At 36.7% G+C, this 22,766-nt stretch overlaps 3 long non-coding RNA genes across 6 annotated transcripts; 2 read left to right on the forward strand and 1 right to left on the reverse strand.

The window, feature by feature from the left end:
* The first annotated feature begins 1,999 nt into the window (after positions 1–1,999).
* LOC133531016 (uncharacterized) lies at positions 2,000–7,973 on the forward strand. Its single transcript, XR_009801429.1, has 5 exons — positions 2,000–2,283; positions 3,332–3,476; positions 4,318–4,328; positions 6,225–6,293; positions 7,840–7,973. It is a non-coding gene; the product is annotated as an uncharacterized LOC133531016 (long non-coding RNA).
* Positions 7,974–15,846: 7,873 nt separating this feature from the next.
* On the forward strand, positions 15,847–22,454 carry LOC133531020 (uncharacterized). 4 transcript variants are annotated; one of them, XR_009801433.1, is made up of 3 exons: positions 15,847–16,046; positions 20,890–20,943; positions 22,385–22,454. It is a non-coding gene; the product is annotated as an uncharacterized LOC133531020 (long non-coding RNA). The 4 variants fall into 4 exon arrangements; XR_009801431.1 differs by lacking the exon at positions 15,847–16,046 and adding an exon at positions 16,494–17,802; XR_009801430.1 differs by lacking the exon at positions 15,847–16,046 and adding an exon at positions 18,710–19,261.
* LOC133531021 (uncharacterized) lies at positions 17,624–18,457 on the reverse strand. Its single transcript, XR_009801434.1, has 2 exons — positions 18,237–18,457; positions 17,624–17,906 (listed from the first exon to the last, which is right to left on the reverse strand). It is a non-coding gene; the product is annotated as an uncharacterized LOC133531021 (long non-coding RNA).
* Positions 22,455–22,766: the final 312 nt, after the last annotated feature.

Genomic DNA, 22,766 nt, shown 5'->3' on the forward strand with positions numbered 1-22,766 from the left:
TCGCATCTTACTTGCCCCGGTTCTGAAGTCCCGGCTATCGCTACGCGTGAAGCTAGGCGTGTACAAGACTTACGTCCGAACACGCCTAACATATGCAGCCCCCGCGTGGTACGCGCTAGTGGGAGAGTGCAACAGGAAGCGACTGGACGCTCAGCAGTCGCTCTCTCTACGCACCATCGTCGAAGCCCCTCGCTATGTGAGGAACGACGTTATAGCCCGGGACCTGAGAGCAGAACCGCTACGTGATTTCGTAGCTCGCCTGGCGGGTCGGATGTTCGAGCGCGCGGACCAGTCGCGCTGGAGCCACCTCCGTGGCATAGCGCCGTACCACGCGCGCCCGCCCGACCACAGGGGTCTGCCGCGCGAGCTCGCGCCTGCAACCCCTGCCACACCGGACTGACCACACCACAGACCGACACCACCCTGACACCGGTTGACGATCGCTGGCCGGGCCTCCCCCAACGGGGTCCCACCTGGCTGGCTTGATCTCGCCGGTGTGAGAAGACCCGGACACGACCACTGGGGCCTCACCCGAGGCCCCACCCCGACGACCCAGCCATATTCATGGCTGGCGGTTTGACACCGCTGCAGGGGGCCAACGCCCCGAACAGCATCCCCAATCCCCTGAGGGGGAATTGAGAAGACGTCCACTGCTGAGTCATATGTAATTCCTGATTTTATGTATTTCATTTTAATATATAGTTTATTCAACTTTCGTTCGTATATTTTATGTAGATAAAGATTATTGCAGTAACAGAATTTAGTAACCAACTAGGTATTTAAAAAAAACATATTTTTAAATCTGTTTTTTTTTTTTTTTTTTATAAAAAGTAATTTAATGTTGCATATAGCGTTGTTGTAACACGGGCATTACATTTCATTCAACCAAAGTACCGATCGAGATAGTATTTAACGTTTAGTAGCAAATGTACACACTCGTACACTAATCAATATGTAAACAGGCCCTAAGGCAAGTGCATACGCTCGATAGCCTTATAACATAAAAATAAATTATTGATTATATCCGAAATGGAGTTAATTAGAATACCGGTGTCTTTGAAAAAGTTATTTAATTTAAGCTCAAGAATGTACCCTTGAAACTAAAGGAATTAAAAAAAACACGGTGTATAACGTCCGCCGAAATCTTATAAAATATATATACATATTGAACGACAAAGTTGTACTGTAATTTAATCCTAATTTATAAAATAAATCTTGTACACATGTTTAAATAACAAGTCTTCATTGAAGATCCACTTTTGCATCCTTGCACTAACTATAAACCTAGGCCGCAACAATATGCATTTTAAAATTGGTTATTAAATGTACTGTTCAGCAGTAATTTCATAATTATTTAAGGTGATTATTAATCGTGTCTATATCGGTCATTTTAATGTTCTAAAATTGATTTGAAATGGCTAGCATTAAATCAATAACCAATTAATAGGAAATTAGCGGTACACGACATATGCTTTCTATCCATACAAACAAATTTGATATGCTTATAATCACTAAATTCATAATTGAACATTTAACGATGGTTTTCATGTTTTTTTGGAAGATGACAATCTATTCTATTTCCCGTGAGATACAAATGTAATTGGACATTCCTAATTCATTGGTAAGATGCGAAGTTGGTGGACGGAGAAGGGGCGCTGATTGTCACAAACTCAATCTTATGCAATGTCGTCTGGAGGCGTGTTCAGATATTTGTGAGCACGTTGGCCGCCCCGATATATCTGATAGCGACTGTACCCCAGAAACTTCCAAATTGCGAAAGTAAATGCGTGCACCGTGACTCAAAATACAGCAAAATAGTTTATGAGACTGCTAGCTTAACAGTCCAGACGTGATTTATTTATTTAGTATAAATTTTATTTTGACACTTGGAGAGACTTTACACCTCCAAATCTTATTAGTATTAGAACTCTGACATTGGGGACCTTTTACATCTCCAGATTTAATGTATTTTTAACCATAGAGACAATACATCTCTTTTGTAATGTAGTCATTATTTATTTTAAGATTATTATAATGTATACACTAGTCACTTGATAAGACACGACACTTTCTTTAAAACTATTTTGGAAGGCAAGATCGAAGGTAGAAAAGGAAGAGGAAAACCACGAGCAAGTTACACGCAGCAACTAAAAGGAAAAGTAAATGTCGTGTCTTACAGGGACCTAAAGAACTTGGCCGAGGACCGCGAAAACTGGCGTCTACTCCACCGACAAGAGCCATGCTCTTAAATGATGATGATGATAATGTATAATGTTTACCCAGGTATTGGCTGTTGTATTTATAAATGTTGTTATGTATTTTTCATGTCACTATATGCTGTTACTATAAATGTTGTATTGACTCGTAAAAGAGCCCTTGAGGCCTACTTGTGGAATAAATTTTTGAATTTTGAATTTTTGAATTTTGAAAGCATACGAAAAGTGCGCGCCCCTTTGACGTCACAGCGCACACAACTGAGTAAAAAAGTAAAAATGTATGCAAGAGAAACATGAACAATAACTTTTAAAGCCTTAAATAATGCGCTTAAATATTTATATAGTTTCATTATAATGTTTTTATTGTTTAATATAAGGCAGCTGTTAAAAGCAGGGATCGGAACCGGTTTTTTGCAAAAACATCGAAATAACCATATATTTCGGTTTATTTTATACTCAAAATGTAGGACTCAGTTGTGTTTTTAGATAACGACTTCGTATTATTAGATTGCCCGATTAGGAATGAAATAATTAACAAAGAACGAAAAAATACCGTTTTCGTTCCCATACAAAAAATACCGGTTTCCGATCCCTGGTTAAAAGTGCTTAATATAGGTACAGTCAAGTGTAAAAATATGGGTGCACACATCTTACTCAAAAATATGTCCCATAGCATCTTATTCCAGTGTAATAAGGGCGTAGTACCATATTTATGAGACGATTCTTTCGATACATATTTTTGCACTTGACTGTACCTACTAGGGTTAATGGAAAATATGTTAAAATAGGTATTGTAATTAAAATAATTTTGTCAATAATTCTCTTTCTTTCGTTGGGGCTAAACGAACAATAAAAATAGAGTAGATAAGATTTGGTCTGCCTACGCTCCAAACTATTTAAAAGGATTATATCCCGTGTAATAAATATAAAATACATCGCGATGTTTGGAGCTCCTTACAGCGTTCGTTATCAACGGGGGTGAGGCTCCCGTATAGGGTTGGAAACGTCGTGATGTATCTTCAATTCATATACGCGATATACCTAATCCGTTTGAATTGTTTTATTTCATAGTTATATCGCGGTAAAGACAATATTATACCTACATTTATTTTCAGTTTCCGAATAAGTCTTCAGGTTGCAACGCGCACGTTTATATAAATCAAACATGGACGCTGTACGCCATTTTGGATTAAGCTATCGCTCGCAATGCGTCGAGTAATAGTTGTCACCATTGTGCTGGCGGCTTTTGCGGTAGTACAGGTGTGTAATACATTGTTTATTAAGGGCGGTAAACAAGAATTTACGAATGAGTGTGAATTGAAGCCCGAAGCCGAGGGCGAGGGCTAATTAACAAGAGTTCATAATTTCTGTACCACCCGTGGCACACACAGTGTTTTTCATCAAAATTGTGAGCAAAAAAAAGGAAAAAATAAATAAGACTTCTGCCTAATTTAGGACGTCCAAGGTCGAAATTTATGATTACGGACCGAATCGCCTACGTACCTTTCGTGAGCAAGTGTGATGAAAATTTGGTTTAAATAGGTTCGGGTTACATTTAATGTGGGATATAGGCCATGGGGTTTTTTTTTTTATATACTACGTCGGTGGCAAACAAGCATACGGCCTGCCTGATGGTAAGCAGTCTCCGTAGCCTATGTACATAACTCCAGAGGAGTTACATGCGCGTTGCCGACCCTAACCTCACCCCCCTCGTTGAGCTCTGGCAACCTTACTCACCGGCAGGAACACAACACTATGAGTAGGGTCAAGTGTTATTTGGCTGCGGTTTTCTGTAAGGTGGAGGTACTTCCCCAGTTGGGCTCTGCTCTAGATCTGGAATGACATCTGCTGTGCTGTGCCCTACCACACAAGGCGAGATGACATTCACATTGCCCATACCTCTCTTTTGGACGTAGTTTAAGGACATACCCGGGTCCAAAGGGTAAAGGGTATGCGCGAACCGATCTTACTATATTTCAATACCGGAATTTAAGAGGATTAATATCGAAATATCGGAATTCCAGAGTTGCATTCGGAATCAAAATCGGAATTCCACTTTGTTCATGGTCTAAATAATATTATACGATTTTTTTCATTGTAGTGTGTAAATTCGTAAGTACATACATTAATATATACCTAATAGACAACTTTTTCTTAAGTAACTAGTTAGTTTTTAATGTAAACGTTAAAATTTGTTACCAAAAAAATACGATTGCCGTATACGAATAGAATAAGCTATAGTCAGACCAAGCTAAGTTCGCAGCGATTTTGATAGCCCAGACTGCGCAAGTGTTAGGGAAACGTCATCGTTTCATAGAAGATTGACGTTTAAAATAACACTTACGCCGTTTAGCCTATCAAAATCACTGCCAACTTAGCTTGGTCTGACTATAGCTTATTCTATTCGTATATGGCAAAACGGGTTTTACCGTTTAAAGTAAAAAAAAAAAACAGGATTGATCTTAAAATCATAGCTACAGAATTGAAATGTTTTTTTAAGAGTATATTTCCATGTAGATAAATCTAAACTTTAGACTAATCTACATGGAAAAAGAGGCTTGAATCTGTCCCATTTGTCTGTACAATGAAAATGTTTGTTTAATAAGTTTTTGGCATAAAAAATCATTTTTAGTACAAGCTTTTATCGCTGACTGTATTTTTCTTTCCACAAGTAACTATAATACTCATCGAGACAATTCTAAAAACCCCAAACACAATTAGGTTGCGTTGTTTTATCACAGAGTTCCTATGGCCACCTCTTGTCTCCATCATCAGATCATCTCGATGGTACCATAATATTGCATTGTCACCAGACTTACATATGTATGCAAATTTTCAGCTTCATCGGAAATCGGGAAGTGGGTCAAATTTAACTTGCAAGATTTGATTACAAACTGACAACGGTCAGGTGAAAGTGAATAAAAGCTTGTAAATAAAAAGAGGCATCTTTGATACGTTTTTCTCTGCTATTAAAGTTCGAATCGTGTAACGATAACTACAGAAATTAAGTCGATGTCATGCATAACCAGGGGCCCATTTCCCGAACGAACGGTATTAGACTGATATAATAGTATTACGGCTCGATCTTGGAAAGATCTTCAAAAGATTGATAACTAAACGACATGTCAAAATTGACGTTTATTTCGTTTCCGCTGTGATCCCAGTAAGATCTATCTAAAGCCCGACCAGAAATATATGATCATTGTCAAGAGGGCGCTGTTATTCTCATGTATAGGGTGACAGTTCAGTTTAGTATGAAAAAAATTGTTCCAATGAAATTCCGCAATATGGCGCGTGATCATATATTATTGTCAGGCTATACGATATTTCTAACGTCAAAGTGACATTGGTTGCCCGAACCTGTCAATTACACGACATACAAACGATATAGGGACCGTGCGCGTTGGAGGGTCTGCCATCTTGTGGCCTGAATCGGAACCATAAACATGCACATTTACACGTCACGTGTTTTCTTGTGCACAGTAGGTTCTGCCATCTTGTGGGCTACATCGGAACAAAAAACATCACATTTACGCCTCGCGCCAAAAATCTGACGGCTCCTGTGCTGCCTCCTACAGTTCATGCACGCTCCCTATCTAAGTGAGAACTTATCTAAACCAGAACTTATCGTTATCGTATCTCATTTTTCGAATCGGGCCGTTAGTATACAAACTGTAAAATCGTATGGGTTTCCATGAAAACACACTAATATTAGCCTAATATTGTTCGAGAAATGTGCCCCAGTTCACCAAACAATACTTTCCTAAGTTTTGTAATTGATGAGATAAATTAAATCATGATAGCTGACGCTAAAATTTACAATGCGTCGTCTTAGGGCCATCCTACTCTAGCGTCTTTTGAGCGTCGACGTCTAATCAGCGCTATGGAAAATGGCGTCGCTGCGCAGTTGCGCCAACGTTGCGTCGAGCAGCAGCCATAGAGTTGACTAGACGCCGATGCTCGGGAGACGGTGTGGGGTGGCCTTAATGGGTAATTGATTGTTCACAGGCCCCAGAAAGATGCAAATGTGACGTTATCGGACGCAAAAACCATAAAACCTGGTAGTAGAAGCAAACGGTAAGTCTTGGAGGACACATTTTGAAAATAATTCTTTTTATTACACGATATTTATACGAAAATCATTGTGCTTAACTGCGGGGGTAGAAGGACGAGGATCGAAGGTAGAAGAGGACATGGAAAACCACGAGCAAGTTACACGCAGCAACTAAAAGGAAAAGCAAACGTGTCTTACAGGGATCTAAAGAATTTGGCCGGGGACCGCGAAAACTGGCGTCTACTCCACCGACAAGCCATGCTCTTAAATTAAGAGAGAGAACTCCGGGGCTAATATTGCAAACTCGAGTCTTTAATTCACTCCAGCCTGCTTCTTATTTTACTTTTTCCCCTACAATTTACAATGTATCTACTATTCTTAAATGTAATTTCATTACTCGTGATGCTGTCTGGTCCGTAAAACATTTGGAGAAGACCGTGTATTAATTAGGTACCAAAGACCAACTAATCAGTAATCTTTCGTCGCTTTTAACTCTAACGTTTGTACACGTACTTACTAACTCCACTTACAGAAGGTCGGCAGAGCAGAATAAGTTTTTGGCAAAAATTTAATTTTTGGTACAAGCTTTTATCGCTGACTGTACTTTTTTCCACAGGCAACTAATTTATCACAGAGTTCCTATGGCTACCTCCTGTGTCCATCATCAGATCAGCTTGATGGTACCATAATATTGCATTGTCACTCGACTTACATATGTATGCATCAGCTTCATCGGAAACCGGGAAGTGGGTCAAATTTAACTTGCAAGATTTGTCCGTTGGAAATAATCGCCGCGAAAGAAAAAAAAATGTGTGTCTTTAACTTTTGAACCATAGGTCCAAAAAATATGAAAAATAAACAATAGCTTAACAATTAGTAAGTACTTTGAATGACAACTACTTTTGAATTATTGCAAAAAGTCATCTCTTCTCAGTAAAAAGGCATTCAAAACGCTGCGAAGGTACTCCATGCTTATACTGTACATGATACTTAATAATTAACCCTCGTTTAGCTTATTCTGATAGAATGGTAACTACGGAACCCTCATCATCATCGTCTCCTAGCCGTTTTCGGCCACAGCAACTGCTTTCTACCGCTGAGAGTGTCGCTGGTGCGCTCTCAGGTGACTGACGTAGCCAATCTTAGCAGCGAATGTGCGGCCACACTCGCTACAGGTTAGCACCCCTCCGACGTAATTATATGTTATGGCCATAGGTGGTCTGGCCTTTAGCTCGTCACGCTTATCGTCAAGTTCTGTGCGTCGCCTGGCTTCGAATTCACGCACCTGCGTCTGCACAATATGCCTCCACTGTGGACGGTCACCAGCTAGACTCTCCCATGTCGTTGGTTCTATATGAGCTCTCTTCATATGCCGCTTCAACACATCTTTGAACCGCAGAAACTGGCCGCCTCGCTTTCGCTTACCATTTTGTAGTTCGCAGTAGAAGATGCGTTTCGCGACTCGGTCCTGGGACATCCGGGAGACGTGAGCATGGCCCCACATTCTCCACCATCGACCTTATTCATTTTTTTACTAGGGCTAATATCCAATGTATTTTTTTGTTTAAGACAAATAGTGAAGATACCTGATAGCTATTTCGAAGATACTAACTATGAGGACTCCTATAAATGGTGAGAAGTAATAATTACCTCTATTATTAATGGTATATTACTATTACTACAAAGGCCGGGAAACAGGGAATTGCTGGCTGGGTTTGATTTATAGGACCGAGCGAGCGAGGCGATTTCATGAACATAAGGCCAGCAATTCCTATTCCAGCCGAAATATGTATGCTTTCTAAAAAAAATGCGTGGAAATATAACCTAAAACTAATACTAACTTAAAAGTTCAATGTAACTATTGAGTGTCGTTCGACGCTCGCTTATGGCAATTTTGTCGGCCTAGAATATTGTTCCAAAATCAATTGCCGGCGCGCCTCGCTATAAGCGCGCAACATATTGTTTCGCAGCTTCGTTTGTTTGAGAAAGACAATTGCAGAACCAAAAATAGGTATAAAACAAATTAAAATAATAAATTAATTACTATTTTATCTTAGGGCCTGTTTCACAATGTCCAAATAAAGTATTGGAAAGCTAATTGAGAAATAAATTAACTGCCAGATAAAATTTCCTTCAAAACTTAGCACTTTATCTACCAGTTAAGTTTATTAGAAGATTGTGAAACGCCAACGATGACTTTGCCGTCAGATAAGTGGCAAGTAGCTTATTCAGGACTTTACTTGGACATTTGGAACACCCTTAATATATTTGAAAACATATTGAAGCGCACCTACTTATTGAAATTTGATCATATCTCGAATTTAAACTGTTGTGAGACCATTAAACTAATTTTACGGATCCCACTAACGTGTCTTTAGTCACTCGCGCGACATGTTTCGGAGAGCCTAGGTCTCCTTTCCCAAGCACTAGAGTCATACCACCAGTTTGGCCTAGTGGATAGTTACATTAGTTACCCTGCCTACGAAGCCGATGGTTCCGGGTTCAAATCCTGGTAAGTGCATTTATTCGTGTGATGAGCATGGATATTTGTTCCTGAGTCATGGGTGTTTTCTATGTATTTAAGTATTTATAAATATTTATATATTATATATATCGTTGCCTAAGTACCCTCAACACAAGCCTTATTGAGCTCACTGTGGGACTTAGTCAATTTGTGTAATAATGTTCTATAATATTTATTTATTTATTTATTTATTTATACCATGATAAGTTGGCAACGATATTGACAGCCCAGACAGTGCAGGTGTTACTTTAAACGTCAAACTTTTATGAAATTATGACGTTTACTTAACACTTACACAGGCTGGGCTATTAATATCGCTGCTAACTTAGCTTTGTCTGACTCTAATAGTGTGAGCAGCGTTCAGGACGGCCGCGATCTAACAACATAGCTTGGTCTGACTCTAACAGTGTGAGCAGCGTTCACGACGGCTGCGATCTGCCAACTTAGCTTGGTCTGACTCTAACAGTGTGAGCAGCGTTCACGACGGCCGCGATCTGCCAACTTAGCTTGGTCTGACTCTAACAGTGTGAGCAGCGTTCACGACGGCTGCGATCTGCCAACTTAGCTTGGTCTGACTCTAACAGTGTGAGCAGCGTTCACGACAGCCGCGATCTGCCAACTTAGCTTGGTCTGACTCTAACAGTGTGACAGCGTTCACGACGGCCGCGATCTGCCAACTTAGCTTGGTCTGACTCTAACAGTGTGAGCAGCGTTCACGACGGCTGCGATCTGCCAACTTAGCTTGGTCTGACTCTAACAGTGTGAGCAGCGTTCACGACAGCCGCGATCTGCCAACTTAGCTTGGTCTGACTCTAACAGTGTGACAGCGTTCACGACGGCCGCGATCTGCCAACTTAGCTTGGTCTGACTCTAACAGTGTGACAGCGTTCACGACGGCCGCAATCTGCCAACTTAGCTTGGTCTGACTCTAATAGTGTGAGCAGCGTTCACGACGGCCGCGATCTGCCAACTTAGCTTGGTCTGACTCTAACAGTGTGACAGCGTTCACGACGGCCGCGATCTGCCAACTTAGCTTGGTCTGACTCTAACAGTGTGACAGCGTTCACGACGGCCGCGATCTGCCAACTTAGCTTGGTCTGACTCTAACAGTGTGAGCAGCGTTCACGACGGCCGCGATCTGCCAACTTAGCTTGGTCTGACTCTAACAGTGTGAGCAGCGTTCACGACGGCCGCGATCTGCCAACTTAGCTTGGTCTGACTCTAACAGTGTGAGCAGCGTTCACGACGGCCGCGATCTGCCAACTTAGCTTGGTCTGACTCTAACAGTGTGAGCAGTGTTCACGACGGCCGCGATTCGCGATCGCCCGAGTGACTAAAACACGTGAATGGAATTCGTAGAATTAGTTTAATGTTTGGCTTGATCATATCTATTATAAAATATAATAAATACTTTATACTTTCTTTTCCAGGCTTCTAAAGTAAGTATAACACAGTATGTTATTTCAACACTATGAACAAGGTTTCTTGTCATAACTGTAAATACTTAATTAGGTTATTTAATGAATTATTCCATAATTGCTAGCGAGAGCCAAGAGGAACCTGATGGTTATGGCTGAAGTGCAGAGAGGGTTTCAGACATGCATGCATGGTCCAATCCAGAAACTACTACAAAATCTACTTAGCATATTGTGCAACGAGGGGGTTAAGTGAAATTTTGCAAACGAGGTCTTTAGATGCACGGCAGCCGCAGGCTGGAGTGCAAAGACTCGAATTTGCAATATTCTTGCCCCCGGAGTTACACACAACGTTTTATCTCGCGTTGGTGTGGTGAAAAATGTTGTGTTTCACTGGGAGGCAAAGTTTGTTTAACCCCCGCGCCTTGAAACCCTGCTACGCTCAAGATTTCACTTTTCGAACACGCGCGAACTTCTCGTGGTTCAATTTTAGAATCGTTCGCTTGCTCGGGTATTTATATTAACACGAGCGGTTAATCAACAACTTTGCCCCTTTTTATAACAAATAACTATTGTTTTTTTTACTCTAATCTTGTAACTTTTTGAATCACTTCCCTATATCTGATCCAGTTGAAATTTGGAGAACTTTCGTGACTCCGATGATAATACAGTCAATGTTAACACGGGGCTGATCTGATGATACAGTCGGAAGGTAGCTAAAGGAACTCCTGGATGGAAGAACACAAACACATCGAGCTCAAGGTCTTGAGAAGTACAACCAGGAATAAAAGTGTATCTCCCAAAAAAAAATACAGTAACTTGTAATTTTTACAGAGAAAAAGAGTAAGTACCAACAAAATTAATGTAATAAATAATTTCGAAATAATTAACTACTTAATTCACCCGTAAAGTTATCTCATTTTGTTTCTCTATAAAATAAATAAATTGCTAACAGTTATTTTTTGTGATTTACAGAAAGTAAGTATACTGCGTTCGGTCGATCTCGGCGGCTCAGCGTTGCTTCGAGCAATTATTAGGGTTGGCACAACTTGACGTTCCTTTGCATGAACAATCACAGATAAGATAATTAAATGAATTTCGACAACCCTAAATAGCCGGAAGGGTTAGTTCCATGCATTAGAAAGGGACAACATGATTCGGCCCTGAATCGATGTCAAACTACGGTTTTGTAGGAAGTTTCCTTTCTGTACGATAGAACTATTATTTATACTGTGCTCTGAGTATTAAGGTCCTAAACAAAACAATATTTTTCACCACACCAACTGGTAAAGGCCCTCTTGATTGTTCAAAAACGAATGAGAAAGTTGTATTTTATCCACATGTGGGGCAAAGTAATCAGATGCAAATTTTGAGTTGTTTTCCTTATGTTAGCTGGTAGAATTGACTTTTAAATGATGATTTTGAATGATACATTTTATATTACGTTAATATGGATTTGATTTGGTTTGATTTTTTGGTATTTCATAGTTAGTATTTTCCTGGCGCTGGGGTGGTGAAAAATTTTGTGTTTCACTCGGAGGCAAAGTTTATTTAACCCTCGTGCCTTGAAACCCTCGCTAGGCTCAAGATTCCACTTCTCGAACCAATTGGTTTAATTTTGGAATCTTTCGCTTGCTCGGGTAGGTATCAATATTAGCACGAGCGGTTAAACAACAACTTTGCCCCCTTGTAAAACAAATAACTATTTACTTTTACAGGGAAAATCAGTAAGTACAAAAGTAAACAAAAATTATCGTAGATGGAATATATTTTAACAGTTTGATTGAATTTCTTAAGCGTGGAACTGTCATTATGTTCGTGGTACACGCCTCGAAGACACTGACAACAAGCTCGTGTAAATATATTTTTGGAAGGTTGGCATGTAAAGATCTTCGTGAACTCGGACCTACTATTTTTTTTATACCACGACGGTGGCAAGCAAGCATACGGCCCGCCTGATGGTAAGCAGTCACCGTAGCCTATGGACGCCTGTTCAGAGCACAGCCCATTGTACAAGCGGTACTACTATGACAGATATATGATGTTTCGAATGGTATAGTGAGACGTGCAGGCAATAGATTTTCATACATGGCTAATTGGATCCGAAGTGTGTGTACATGACACTTCCGCACGCAATTCCGCACAGGAAATGTAGACCTTTTTTATTTTTATTTATTAAAGCGTATCTATTCACGTATTCTTGAGGACTGCATAGGATTTTAGCTTTACTGGGCGCGTAAGTGACCCTTTAAGATTGGAGTAGGTGCCTACTGTAGTTTAAAAAATTAAATTTTTAGATTTTATTGTACGACTTTGTCGGCTTTATTGATTTATATATCCATGCCAAATTTCAGCTTTCTAGCACTAACGACCACGGAGCAAAGCCTCGGACAGACAGACAGACAGACGGACATGGCGAAACTATAAGGGTTCCTAGTTGACTACGGAACCCTAAAAAGACTTAACATTTCATTAATTATTAATATGTATAACTATGGATAATTTTTAATTCTATACGAGTACTTTACTTGCGTTTGATTAGCAAAAATTAAATAAATAAATAAATATTATAGGACATTATTACACAAATTAACTAAGTCCCACAGTAAGCTCAATAAGGGTTGTGTTGTGTTTTTTAAAAACTACTTATTTATACTTTTTATATGTATATTTTGCAGACAGTAAGTAAACATTTATTAGTACAATAATATAACCTTATAAACAATTAATAATGTAAACTAAAACTAAAATATGACTAAAAGAGAGACAGTAAGTAAGATTCTTTTTATAATATATTTTATATAAAAGCCATATAAAGCCATTTTATATAGCCATAAAAGTGACGTCTCTTTAGTAAATATAGTAAGTAAGTAAGTAAGTAAATATTCTTTATTGCACCAACAATTATACATTTTACATACATGTAAAACTACAAATGAATTTTAAAGGAAAATAGAACCAGGTGACAACAGGCGGTCTTTTTTTTTTTTTTTTTTTTTTTTTTTTTTTTTTTTTTTTTTTTTTTTATATTCAAACAGATCTTATCTTCTTATCTTATCGCTTTACATACTGTGTACTTTATATACAGGGCGTCCGCGTCCCAAGACTATGGTACATCAAGGAAAAGTACCTTAAATATAAGACAGGGTATTTTGCTAAAATGAGACTTTATTTTATTTTCAAAACTGAGTAATACTGCATTCAAAGATTTAAAAAAAAAATAAGTTACTTTGTCTGGAAATCGAACCGACTCAAATGTGAAAAAAAAACACCCTGTATTTTTATGATGCCAATCGAAAGAATGCATAAAAAATAAGAAATATGATATCGCAAAAGAAATGAAAATAGAGTAAAATTTTTAATTAAAATTTCAAGATTCGGTTTAATTCCCAGAAAAGTAAGCAAGTTTTTTTAGAAATTCTTTGAATGCAATATTATTTACTTTTAAAAATAAAATAAAGTTTCTTTCAGCAAAATATCCTATCTACGATATTTAAGGTACTTTCTCTTGATGTCCCATAGTCTTGGGACGCCCTGTATAGGATAACGAGTAGATTTTATATTTTTCAAAGTTTGTTCTATTTTTATTTCCATTGCAAGAATTGCTAGAAAACAAAATCCATCAAACGAAGGTTTTTTTTACATTTACGATTTAATTTCACATTATTGCTTCATTTAAATATATTTTTTACTGTTACAGACACAAAAAGTAAGTAAAAGTTTTTTTTTTCATAATAATGACTTTGGGAGAGACATAAAATAACAACTTACTGTATGTCTGTACATGATATTATAATTAGGTACACCCCGTTTTTTTACTATAAATTTTATGACCTCAAAACCAAAAGTAGTGTACTTTTTTAAATTTGAGTAACAGCACTGAATTATAGTGCCATTTACATATTATTATATTGCAAGACTTGACTCAGGCAACAAGGCCCATATTACAAATACCTACCTTATAAACTAACATACGTACAGTATATATTATTATGTAACTGAACGAAAAGCATTATTCAAACCCGTTAATAAATGGTTGTGTCGTACTGAGCAACTTTTACTATGGGACCAACCCCAAAATAGTGAAAAAAGGAAATTTTTCGTTTCATACATTATGCTGGTCTGAAGGTTCCCACTGATATAGTGAATTTGCCTCTTAACAAATTTAAGTCACACGTTAAGAGCTCTCTGTTAAGTAAGGCGTATTATGCTGTGAATGATTTCATAGATGATAAGGATGCCTTTAAGCCAGTAGCTTGATCTTGATAGTATGATAAAAATGTCAGTAATAGTGTTTTCGTTTTCTTCCTGTGAAATAACCATACTAGCGTCCAGTAGAACTGACACAAGAGAACATCATGTTCTCGTTTGATTGTATTATTTTAGTTTTGGACACTTAGAGACCTTATACACCTCTAAGATTTTATTTTATTTTAAATTTTATTTTATTTTAAATTTTATTTTATTTTAAATTTTATTTTATTTTAAATTTTATTTTATTTTAAATTTCATTTTATTTTAATACCTATTTTAATGATTTGGACACTTAGAGACCTGTACATCTCTAAGTCAATTTAAATTTATAATTTAGTTTTATAGGTAGGCACTCCTTATGAATAATATGTAGTCGCGTTTATGTGGCGCTATGCCGTCTTTAATGTAACTTACAAGCACAAATGTTGTATCTCACAATTTTTTTTATTATATTTATATTAATACAACCCGGCAGCTTGAACATGTCATGCTCGCTTAAAAGTCTTTACTTACGGTGGCGTCGTTGATCGGGTCGCCACTTTCCCGAATGAAGGTTGAGGGAGGCGATGGCTGAGATACACGTCATACTCGTGAACGGGTGCTGTTTGTGGAGACCGGTCTGTTTAAGCTTACACGGGGTACAGGTTATGTTAAAGTATGTAACTTTACTTTTGAGTGACATTAACGTGAGACACTTCATTCGGTTCTTGTCTGTTTTAATTTATTTGTCTTTTAATTATTTATATAAGAATTCAAGCCTTGGCGACCCTCTACATCTCTAAGGATAATTTAATATATATTTTTATATTTTATCTCTGACACTTAGAGACTTATACATCTCTAAAGAATTTTAGTATTTTATGGTTTTATTTTTTTATCATAGTTTTTTTTGTGTAATTTGACATTTAGAGACAGTATACATCTCTAAAAAAGTATTTATTATTTCATAGATTCGATATTTGTAATTGTTTTTATTTTATTTTTATTTATTGTTTGTAAAAATGGACATGTAAAAGTGCCCCTGTGGCCTATTTGCTGAATAAATGTTTGATATTTGATATTTGATATTTGATATTTGGTTGAAATGTCCTATGGGAGACCCAATTTTTTCGCGTTTTTGGGGATGGATCCTATAGTAAAAGTAAAAGTTGCTCGGTACTTATGACCTAAACTATTCGGTATTCGGCCGAATAGTGAAATTGTTGCCTAATAGGCCGAATACCGAATAATGGCCGAATATTCATTGCATCTCTAGTTACTAGTTCAAAATTTTAATAATTACCACGTAACTATAATTTTGAATTCTTAGGTTCTTTTAATTATTAAAAAATATATAATATTATATACTATTTGCAGGCAGCTGTAAGTACTAATTTATGTTATAAATTATAATTATAATGTTTTATATATATAGTATAAAAAATTAATATAATAAAAAAATCTACTTTTTGCCAAAAGTCTCGCATGTGTGTGAAAAAAAATTACCCAAAAGTATAGAATTTATTTCACTTCATCAAATAATTAAGTACATTTTCAATTTCCAGGAAACGATGCCTGCGTAATAACCCAAAGGATCACTGTCTGTAAGTGTATCATTTTTACAAAGACCGGAACGGCATTGCCGGCCTAGAACGTTTTAACGGGCGAGCGTAAGCGAGGCCTATAAGTAATACGAGGCTGGCAGTCTCAGTCCTTTATTTGGTAGAGGTTTCAGAAATTAAGATCTGTAGTACACTATTGGTTGCAATAAATAAATGACCAAATGACGAAGTGCTATTAAATAAAAATGCGGAAATTCAATAAATATATAGTCTTTTTAGTAAAAAGTAAAAGTACCTATATGCAAATTTTTATAATTGATTATTGTATTTACAGGAAAAAAATGTAAGCACAAAATATGTATTTTAGGATACGAGTAAATACGTAAAAAAAAAAAAAGTGGTTATTCAATATTTTCCATACACAATTACATATTATATATCTTAATAATTGATACCTATATTTACAGGCGAAACAAGTGAGGAAGTATATATTTACCTAATTGTTTATTTATTTTGTATCTTAATTTTTCACAATATTAAGTACACCTTTTGTATACGTCAGCTTATGAAGTTACCTACGTTACTATCATTTAGACAATTCTATTCCAATTTCAAATAATCTCATCATTAAAAGGTAGTGTGTCTGGAGTCTGGAACGCAGCGGAATAGCTCCACCAGGGCAAAACATCTTGGATTTCCGAGAGATCTCGCCGAGATCCTACTCAACATCAAAGGTTTGATAGGATTCCTTGAGGAGTTGGGATGGCAGAACTAGCCTACCCCGTCCTGTTACGCAAAATACTCATACTCATACTCATACTCATTTATTCATAAAGTTAGTTTACATGTCAAAATAAAACTAGATTAAAGTTAAAACTAACTTAAAAATAAAATTACAATAAAAATTAAAACAAAGCCTATTTACATTTAAAATTAAGATCAGAAATTAGACTCAGTATCAAAATATACATTAAAATCAATTAGTAACAGGATAATCAATAAGTAAAATTAAAAACAAAGCCAATTTATATGTCAAAAAAATAAAAAAAGTAATATAAAATTAGAATTACAATTATAATAAATTAAAATTGGGATAAGAAATTCAAATAACATTAGAATCAAAAATAAAAATAAAAATAAAAAATAAAAATAAAATTTAATTAAAATAGGCGCTATAGTTCGTTCGCGATGCAGTAAAATAATCACTATCTGCCGGCCTAGCGGTATTCGTAACCATTCAAATCTTTACCAATTGACAACATTTCATTTTTATAACACCTGAAACTTTACATATGATTTCGAAGAATTTTGCTTCTTGAATAAAAGTAGTAAATTTACCAATTCTACTACACAATAGGTTTGACGACCGGTTTGGCCTAGTGGGTAGTGACCCTGCCTACAAAGCTAATGGTCCCGGGTTCAAATCCTGGTAAGGGCATGTATTTGTGTGATGAACATGGATATTTGTTCCTAAGTCATGGGTGTTATCTATGTATTTAAGTATTTATAAATATTTATATATTATATATATCGTTGTCTAAGTACCCTCAACACAAGCCTTATTGAGCTTACTGTGGGACTTAGTCAATTTGTGTAATAATGTCCTATAAAAAAAATAAGGTGAAATGACATTGCCATTCACCACAAGAAAAAAAATAGCTGTCATAATATTGGATTTGACATTGTCAATTAAATACGACGTATTGATTGACATTCAAAACAAAAATGTATTTACATAATTAAGTTACTATCTACTAATCGTTTTTAAAATAGACAAAACCGTGTATGGATCGATGAGGTACTCATATATACTCCTCCGAAGTATACCAAATATTGTCTCGTCCGTTACCTACTGCAAAAATAATTCGTCGAAGATAGCGGACAAATATTTCATTGCATTACCTACATTAGCGCTGGTGGCCTAGCGGTAAGAGCGTGCGACTTGCAATCCGGAGGTCGCGGGTTCAAACCCCGGCTCGTACCAATGAGTTTTTCGGAACTTATGTACGAAATATCATTCGATATTTACCAGTCGCTTTTCGGTGAAGGAAAACATCGTGAGGAAACCGGACTAATCCTAACAAGGCCTAGTTTACCCTCTGGGTTGGAAGGTCAGATGGCAGTCGCTTTCGTAAAAACTAGTGCCACGCCAAATCTTGGGATTAGTTGTCAAGCGGACCCCAGGCTCCCATGAGCCGTTGCAAAATCCCGGGACAACGCGAGGAAGAAGACCTACATTCGTTAGTGTTTATCCCTCGGCCCGACGTGTCCGTATGAAAGCCTGGTATCGTATTCATATATCAGTATCCGTTATTATATCCAAAATCGTCGTAGAAATCTGATATTTTATTAAAACTGTTTTAAAACAACAACGGACCAATTTGAAACAATGACATGACAACGCCACGTCATATAGTTTTTTTTTTCGATTGAGTTTAGTGTTTAGTAGCTTCTAGCGTAGAATTGGAGTTACGCCATTTTAGAATAAGTAAAAAAAATAATAATAAATTAAATACAAGTCCTAGTGAAAACATTTAACTATCAGCGTATTCCTCGTTTCAATTAAAATGTAGAGATGCAATAAAATTATAGGGTCAGAAATATGAAATGTTGTCAATTATAGAGTATGCTTTTAACTGGTTGCGGTGACTTTCTGTTTACGAGCGATTTGAATGGTTACGGTCGTGGCTAGGCCGGTGGACAGTGATGATTTTACTGCAGTCTTCACGCGAACGATCTATAGTCGAGTTGCGGAAACATGTCCGTGCTACAATACATGACAACCTTTTGTATAAAACCCGGTTTTGGCCTTTAAATAATAAAAATAAAAATTATTTATTTTCAGATTCCTCCGATCCATAGATTGTTAGTTACAAGACACTTATAAAACTACATTAGTAAAACTATCTTATATTACAGGTTTCATACAAATATCTATTTCTTAGGTCGTATGATATGGAGTTCGGTATAACGGCGGAGAATATCCGAATCCCACCTCTCTGCTATCATTCTCAGGATGCTGTTTGCGCTCCCCCTCATCCGCATCCTTTAATGCCTGGCCAAAATCGTGTTTTTTGCCGAAATCAAAACTGAACTTTTGCTTTTATTTGGGGGACAAAAAATAAGAAAACGAAAATAATTCAGACCCAAACACCCAGTGGGGAGCAAAATAGGCACATTTTACACTATAGGTATATATACGAGTATTTGAGTACACATACTTAATTTCACTGAAATTATGGTTACAGAAAAAAATTGTAAGTAAACCGGTTACGAGTAATATTTAATTATGTTATGTGGCAGTCTAAGTTTATACTTGTTAGAAAAAAAAATATTGATTATATATTCGATCCACAGAAATATTTTCATTCTTAACATATTAATTCCGGAATGGGGGTGAGTAAGTATTATTCATGTGTGAACACCTTTGCTGCCAACGTTTTCGTAGCGCTGCGCTCGTTGCCGATCCCAGCGTTTTCCCGCTTTGTAGAGGAAAGCGACTACGAACAGAGAACCGGTCGAGCGGGTTCCTGGCACTCAATGTGCTAAAGGGCACTATTAATATAGGGTGATTTTTAAACATGCGGCCAATGGCTATACAGCCAGAGATCGGAAACCGGTATTTTGTGTATGGGGACGAAAACGGTAATTTTTCGTTCTTTGTTAATTATTTCATTTAAAATTGGGCAATCTAATAGTACGAAGTCGCTACCTAAAAACACAACTGAGTCCTACATTTGGAGTATACAATAAATCGAAATATGTATAAGGTTATTTCGAAGTTTCTGCAAAAAAACCGGTTCCGATCCCTAATACAGCAAGATTACGAGTATCACCTTGATTTTAGTGGTTTTATGACTTTTGATTAACAGACTTTAGTGTTTGTTGTCTTTTGGGTGGATAACAATATTTTTTAAATTAAATTGATTATTCAGTAATGCACTTAACATTATTATACCCGCTACAACAAAAAAAATCATGAAAAGATTTTTGTGGATCGAATATACAGTCACACAGAATCTTAAATAAATTTCAAAGAGTAAATTAGATATACTGATTTAAACTTTCACGATTTATACTCATTTTTATTTAACAAATAACTTTATCGCGTATAATAAGTTTTTCATTTTACCTCCGACGTTTCGAGGACGCGTGATCTCACAGAAGACTGGCTAAAGTTGACATTAACATCTTCTAGCCGCGCGAGTTTGTCGAACTACCCGTACCCCTAGTGTAAATAAATTCGATTTCGAAACGTGACGTACGCGTTTGCGTTTAGTCTAATTTTGTATTGGATTTAGAAAGAGCGCGCCAAGCGGGACGTTTTGGAAACTCAAAATCCTATACAAAATGAGACTTAACGCAAACGCGTACTGGTCTTGTTTATCAACTTGAACGTTTTGCGCACTAGAGATGTTTCTCGGTCGACACACTACACTAACGATTTTTTAACAATCGATATTTGTTTCTGCTTACATTTATGACTGGATTCCATGTGGATGATATCTTAAAACACTCGGCCCGATTGAAATAATGTTTTTTGAACTTATTATACGTGATTAAGTCCCGTTTTTTTAAACAATAATCAAATCGATATTTTAATCATATTGTAATCATATCAATTAGCTGTCATTCGCGAGTCATGATTTGTTTTTTTCTATTACGTGAAAGTCAAAAACTCAGGATTCGAATCGATACAGTTTCTCAAAAAATGCCTCAGGATTGCTAATTAATTGTATGACAGCCGTATTATGACCCAAAAAAGCGCAACAATTTTCTGAAAACTCCGTTTTCTTAATCTACTGCACCTTAAGTCCCGTTTTCGTAAAAAATAATTTATTAAGTTTAAATCAGTGTTTAAGGATTAACTATATTTGGTTCACAGGAGTCTTATCGCGTATCTGTTGCTACCTGGTGGGGATGGTGGTTTCTGTTGTGGGTGAGTATGGAATGTTGATTGCACTAAACAAAAAAAAAACTGGGTAGCAGGGATCGGATTTGCAAAAAATTTGAAACATTAATATATATCGGTTTATTTATTACTCCAAATGTAGGACAGTTAGAAATGAAATAATTAACAAATGACGAAAAAATACCGTTTTCGTTCGCATATAAGAAAATACCGGTTTCCGATCCCTGCTGGGAAGAGTAGGAGTGAATTGCAAAAAAATATAGTTAAGGATACCTGTAATCAGTCAAAAGTTAATTGATTCCATTGTGTTACGACAGTCAAGCCAGTTAGTTCTAAGTAAGATAAGATAAATCATTTATTTGACAGCTCCAAAAACAAACAATATAAAGTTTAAATCATCATAACAAAAACACAAATTATTATACAAAAAGTAAGAAAAACTAGTGTATGAATTAAGTACAATAAATACAATTGACATAGTTAATTGTTATAACACAAATGAATCAATTAACTTAAGACAGTTAAGACTAATCACACTAGTGCCTACGCCAGTTCTTAGGATTAGTAGCCAAGCGGACACCAGGCTCCCATGAGGGGTAAAATGACGGGACAACGCGAGGAAGATGATGATGAGTTAAGACAAATCACAGCTTTTATTCTCAAGTTAGGAAATTATGTATTTTTTTGCTATTCACCCTTAAGTGTTTGTCAGTACTAATATAGGGTGTAAGGTTGGTTACCAATTGCCTGAGTTAAACGGTAATATAGGGTGTAAGTTTTGTTACCAATCGCCTGAGTTAAACGGTAATATAGGGTGTAAGTTTTGTTACCAATTGCCTGAGTTATACGGTAATATAGGGTGTAAGTTTTGTTACCAATCGCCTGAGTTAAACGGTAATATAGGGTGTAAGGTTGGTTACCAATCGCCTGAGTTAAACGGTAATATAGGGTGTAAGTTTTGTTACCAATCGCCTGAGTTAAACGGTAATATAGGGTGTAAGTTTTGTTACCAATCGCCTGAGTTATACGGTAATATAGGGTGTAAGTTTTGTTACCAGTCGCCTGAGTTAAACGGTAATATAGGGTGTAAGTTTTGTTACCAATCGCCTGAGTTAAACGGTAATATAGGGTGTAAGGTTGGTTACCAATCGCCTGAGTTAAACGGTAATATAGGGTGTAAGGTTGGTTACCAATCGCCTGAGTTAAACGGTAATATAGGGTGTAAGTTTTGCTACCAATCGCCTGAGTTAAACGGTAGACCTATATATAAATATGGGATCAGAAAATTAATAATATTATGAATTTTATCTAAATGAAATTAGTTAAATTAAAATGTGGCTTTCCTTCGGAGAAGGGTCCTTAAGCTTCATGAGCAGTAAGGACTATTCTATCAAAATACCTGTCGGCATTTTTTGTTGGAAAGCCACAAATTATGGTTAAATTATTGGTAACTTTATTTGATTTTCAGATAAATCGACGAAAGGACAGAATGTAATTCTACAAATTCATTAAATTCATTGCATTATACGCTCATGAATGTAACAATTGTATTTTAATTTATCATTGTTGGGTATACAAAAATCCCTTAATCCTTATGCCTAGTTCCTTAGTTTTTTTAGAGTTCCGTACCCAAAGGGCAAAACGGGACCCTATTACTAAGACTCCGCTGTCCGTCCGTCCGTCTGTTCGTCTGTCACCAGGCTGTATCATCATGAACCGTGATAGCTAGACAGTTGAAATTTTCACAGATGATGTATTTCTGTTGCCGCTAAAACAACAAATACTAAAAAGTACGGAACCCTCGGTGCGCGAGTCCGACTTGCACGTGTCCGGTTTTATTACTAAAATAG

The sequence above is a fragment of the Cydia pomonella genome, chromosome 24 (genome assembly GCF_033807575.1).
Source record: "Cydia pomonella isolate Wapato2018A chromosome 24, ilCydPomo1, whole genome shotgun sequence".
Lineage (NCBI taxonomy): Eukaryota > Metazoa > Arthropoda > Insecta > Lepidoptera > Tortricidae > Cydia > Cydia pomonella.